The following is a 6,000-nucleotide window of genomic DNA, read 5'->3' on the forward strand; positions in this document are numbered from 1 at the left end:
GACGATTGGCTGGAACAAAGAAATTGAATATTTAAATATTAAACATTATATTGGTTTCAGCCGTCATTGGATGAAACAAAATAGTTTAATATTTAAATATTAAACATATCAAACATTTTTGATTCAGCTATCTTTGGTAGAAACAAAAATACTTAGTTTTAAATATTAAATTTTTCTTTCAGCCACAATTGGCTAAAAATATTAAAATTTTAAGAGTGAACATTTTTGTTTCTGCCAATATTTGCATCTTTAAGAGGGGTCCAAAACGATTAACATTAAAAGCTAAATATTTAAAATTTACCAAACTAAATATGTTTAAAAGGAATTTAAACTTCCAAAGGATGTTTTATAAATCTGTAGCATTTATACTTCTACAAGTTCCAAAGATTAAATTTCACTAAGACTTTAAGGGAATACCTTGTATTTTTATGGAAATGTCCTCTTTTAAAAATAGTTCTTTGAAATGGGGATCCGAGGATCAAACTGGAATTATAACTAAAACATACAGGAGCGATTTTCAAACATTTTCATCTCATGGAATACGTAAACTAATTACAAAAATTCTGCGCACACACTAAAAAACGTATTTTCTGCCTATCTGACAAAAACAACATATATAATTTTTATTCACTCACTCCAGACAGTTTTTGGTCTGTTGGCTGTTGCCTTTTATTTTTATTTTCTTTTATTTTGGCAATCTAAGGGAAAAGAGGTCAGTGCTCCCTATTAAATAGTCAAGTATTGCATGTTATAAATTTTTTTGCAGCAAATAAGTTGAAAGTAATAAACCTAGAACAAAACTCAGAAACATATTAAAGACACACACACACACACACACAAATATCCAGCGCCAACAATGTGAAATCCACAATGCCTGTCAGCCAATAAAAAAAACTCCCAGGCAGGGAGCTGGGTTGGGGGCGGCGAGGGGGAGGGGGGGTTGGTGGTTGGAGAGGGGGTCGTCGCAATGAAAGAAAAAAGGGGACATCTGTGATACTTTCAACAATAAAGATAAATTTTTAAACATAAACAACATGCTTACCCATAAAAAAAGAAACAAATAAGGAAACAAAGATTAAAAAAAGAAAGAACACCTATCTGACACATATTGAAGCAAAGAGAATATTATCTATAATCAGAAGAAAAATCAGTCAATTGAACAAGACACCAGACAGGGACATTAAAAGAGTTGTCATAACCATGTAAGAAAGTATGGGCATGTTGAGCTGGGACAGGGAAGGAATAAAAAGAATCAAACTCCCAGAGATGAAACAGCTTGAGATGAAAACACAGAATGGGATTAACAGTTGACAGAATACCAGAGAAAGAAAAGATTAGTGAACGTAAATGCATAACAGAAAACTACACAAAATAAGACAGAAGACAAAGAAAAATAACAGTATCAGTGAGCTATGGGCCAACTTAGAGCAGCCCAATATATATAATTGGAATCCCCAAAGCAGGGGGAGGAGGAGGAAATGGTGATACAAAATGTTTTTCAAAATATTAACCAAAATTAAGACTGTGGCACCACACTTATAAAGGGCTGAAGCAAAAATATTGTCAACATAGAAATCTTTTAATGATACAGACTTTTTTGTTATATAAAACCTGAGAATATTCCTCCCCTGCAAAGCTGCACCACAAAACTGTGAAAAGAAGTCCCTCTCACAGAAGAATGATGGGACCCAAAGAAATCTGATACTACTCGAGAGAAGGAAGGTCTCTAGGAACAATAACTAGATGGGTAAATATAAAGTCATTTTCTCATTTTAAAATGGCACCAAAATAAGAAAAATAAATGCGTTCTCTTTACCTGCTTCCTCACCAACACTTGCATGATGAAAAGTTCTGGAAATGGATAGTAGTGATGGTTGCACAGCATTATAAATATATTTAGTGCCACCGAATTGTACACTTAACAAGGACTAAATGGCAGCTCCATTTTACTTTAATTTTATTGTTGACACTTTTACAGCTGTCCCCATTCTCCCTTTTGCCCACCTCCACCCAGCCCCCAGCCCCCATTCCTTCTGGCCACCTCCACCCTGTTGTCTGTGTCAATGGGTTATGCATGTATGTTCTTTGGTTAATACCTTCATCTTCTTTCATCCAGTCCCGCCTCCCCAATCCCTCTGCCAGCTGTCAGTCTGTTCCATGTACCCATGCTTCTGTTTCTATTGTGTTCATCAGTTCATTTTGTTCATTAGATTCCACATGTAAGTGAGATCATATGGTATTCGTCTTCCTCTAACTGGCTCATTTCACCTAGCGTACTAATCTCCAGGTCCACCCATGCTGTCACAAAAGGTAAGAAATCCTTCTTTTTATGGCATGTAGTGTCCCATTGTGTAAATGTACCAAAACACTTTTACCCACTCATCTACTGATGGGCACCTGGGCTGTTGCCTGGCCGGCGACCATCACCTCCTCTCCCGACCCTGCCAGGGCCTTCGTTCCCAGGCTGGGACAGGCTCTTTCCCAGGCGGTCTGAGGGCCGGCCCCCTCCTTGTGGCCAGCAGCCAACCTCCCATGCCCCATTCCTCCCCCTGGCCGTCAGTCCCCGATCGTTCCGGCTCTGATAGGCCCTGATCACCAGCCAGGCCTAGGGACCCCACCTATGCACGAATTCGTGCACCAGGCTCCAGTTTTTTTAATAAAACTCCATAATGTTTTCCACAGTGACGGCATCAGTCTGCATTTCCTCCAACAGTACATAAGGGTTCCCTTTTATCCACATCCTCGCCAACACTTGTTTATTGATTTATTGATGATAGCCATTCTGGCAGGTGTGATGTGATACCTCATTGTGGTTTCAATTTGCATCTCTCTGATAACTGGTGACTTTATAGTATTTTTTCATAAATCTATTAGCCATCTGTATGTCCTTTTTGGAGAAGTGTCTCTACAGGTCTTTTCCCATTTTGAAATTGAATTGTTTGTCTTCCTGGTGTTAAGTTGCATGAATTCTTTATATATTTTGGAAATTAACCCCGTATCAGACATATTACTGGCAGATATGTTCTCCCATACAGTGGGTTCCCTTTTCCTTTTGTTGATGGTCTCTCTTGCTGTGCAGGAGTTCTTTAGTTTGATGTACTCCCTATGTTTCCCTGGCTCTAGGAGACATATGAGAAAAATGTTTTACTGCCTATATAACAGGATTTTAATGGTTTTGCAACTTACATTTCAGTCTTTTATCCATTTTGAGTTTATTCTTGTTACGGTGTAAGTTAGTGGTCTAGTTTCTTTTTTTTTTTTTTTTGCCTGTATCTTTGCAATATTTCCAACACTAATTATTGAAGACACTCTTTTTACTCCATTGTATGCTTTCGCCTCCTTTGATAAATATTAATTGCCCTTAAAGGCATGGGCACCCCATTCAGTTCTATTGATCTCTATGCCTGTTTTTGTGCCAATGCCAGGCTGTTTTGATTATAGTGGCTTTGGAGTATAGTTTGATATCTGGTATTATGATCCCTCCAACTTTGTTCTTCTTCCTCAAGGTTGTAAAGGTTATTTGGATCTTTTTTTGTTCCAAATATAATTTTGGAATATCTGTTCTAGATCTGCAAAATATACCATTGATATTTTAATAGTAATGGCATTGAATTTATAGATTCCTTTGGGTACTGTGGACATTTTAATGACATTAATTATTCCAGCCCATGAACATGGTATACGGTATTCTTCCATTTATTTGCATCTTCCTCCGTCTCTTTCTGCAGTGCCCTGTAGTTTTCCGATACAGGTCTCTTACCTGCTTGGTTAAGTTTAATCCCAGGTACCTTATTTTCTTATTGCAGTAATAAGTGGGATTGCTTTCCTAGTTTCTCTTCATGAGAGTTTATTATTGGTGTATGAAAATGCCACTGATTCTGAAGATTAATTTTGTATCTGCTACTTTGCCACATTTGTTCATTAGATCCAGTAGCTTTGGTGGAGTCTCCAGGGTTTTCTAGCTACAGTATCCTGTCATCTGTGAATAATGACAGTATTACTTCCACTTTCCTAATGTGGGTGCATTTTATTTCTTCTTCTCCCGTCTTCGCTGTGACTAGGACTTGCAGTGTTACGCTGAATGAGAGTGGTGAAAGCACACATTCCTGTCTTGTTCTTGTTCTTGTTCTGAAGGGAAATGCTTGTAGATTTTGCCCATGAGCATGATGTTAGCTGTGTGTTTGTCACATATGGCTTCTATTACATTGAAGTGTGTTCCCTCTATTCCCACTTTGCTGAGAGTTTTTACCATAATTGGGTACTAGATTTTGTTAAATGCTTTTTTGCATCTATTCATATTACCATGCGGTCATTATCCTTCACTTTGTTTAGGTGGGGTATCACATGTATTCATTGTGGATATTGTAGCGCCCTGCATCCTCAGAATAAATCCCAGTTGATGTGAGACAGAAACGGGGATCAGTTACCTCTTCTGCAAACCCCAACCAGGGATCAAGCTCACCACCTGGCTATGTGCCCTGACTGGGAATTGACCCAGTCACCCTTCGGGGCATAGGACAACGCTCCAACCAATGAGCCTCAGTGGCCAGTGATGTGTTATATCTTTAATGTATTGCTGGAGCTGGTTTGTTAAGGTTATATTAGACCTATGGTCTTTCTTTGTGGTGTCTCCATCTGGTTTTGGAATCAGGGTAACGCTGGCCTCCTATGATAGCTGGGGCGTTTTCTCTCCTCTTGAATCTTTCAGAATCTTTCCAGGAGGACAAGCGTTAGTTCTTCTTTCAGTGTTTGGTACAATTCACTGTGGAGCCATCTGGTCCATTACATTGACATGTTGGGAGTGTTTTCATTGCTGTCACTAGTTGTAATCTGTCTATTCAGATTTTCTCATTCACCCCGATTCAGTTTGGGAGATTGTATGTTTCTAGGAATTTATCCATTTCTCCCAGATTGGCCAATTTGGGGCCTGTAGCTGTTCATAATATTTTCTTTCAATCCTTTGTATTTCTTTGGTGTCAGTTGTTACTTCTCCTCTTTCATTACTTTGTTTTTTAATTGATTTCAGGAAAGAAGGGAGCAAGAGAGAGAGATAGATGATGAGAGAGAATCATTGACTGGTTGCCACAGTGAGAAATGAGCCTGCAACCTGGGCATTGGCCCTGATCAGGAATGAGACCATGACCTCTTGGTTCATAGGTCCACACACGACCACTTAGCCATGCTGGAAGGCATCCTCTTTCACTTCTGATTTTGTTTATTTGGGTTCTCTCTCTCTCTCTCTCCCCCCCCCTTTTTTTTTTTTTGATGAGTTTGATTAACAGTTTATGAATCAATCTTGTTTATTTTTTCAAAGAACCAGCTCTTGGTTTCATTGATCTTCTGTATTGCTTTTTTAGACTCTTTTTTCATTTATTTCTCCCCTGATCTTCATTATTTCCTTCTATCTACTCACTTTGGGTTTTGTTGTTGTCTTATTTCCCGTTCTATTTAAGGGTATGTTAGATTGTTTATTTGAGATGTTTCTTGTTTTCTGAGGGAGGCCTGCTTTCTCTGTGTCCTGTAGATTATGGCTTGTTGTGTGCTCATTTCCATTTGTTTCAAGGTAACTTTGGATTTCTTCCTTGGTGTCATTGTTAACCCATTCACTGTTTCTAACATGTCATTTGACTTCCATGACTCTGTGTGCTTTTTACATTTTTTTCTTGGGGCAGATTTCTTGTTTCATACAATTATGGTCAGAGAAGATGCTTGATATAATCTTAACCTCCTTAAATTTATTAAGACTTGTCTCTTAACATTTGGTGTATCCTAGAAAATGTTGCATGTGCACTTGAAAAGATTGTTATTCTTCTGCTTTGGGGTAAAATGCTCTATTTTTATTTCCATTTGCATGGAATAGCTTTTTCCATCCCTTTACCAGGTTACAGGTAGGTACCCAGAAGAGGGATTCCTGGATCATGTGGTAACTATTCTTAATTTTTTTGAGGAACCGCCATAGTGTTTTCCATAGTGGCTGTACCAGTGAATGAGAGTTCCTTT

The sequence above is a fragment of the Myotis daubentonii genome, chromosome 5, assembly GCF_963259705.1.
Source record: "Myotis daubentonii chromosome 5, mMyoDau2.1, whole genome shotgun sequence".
Lineage (NCBI taxonomy): Eukaryota > Metazoa > Chordata > Mammalia > Chiroptera > Vespertilionidae > Myotis > Myotis daubentonii.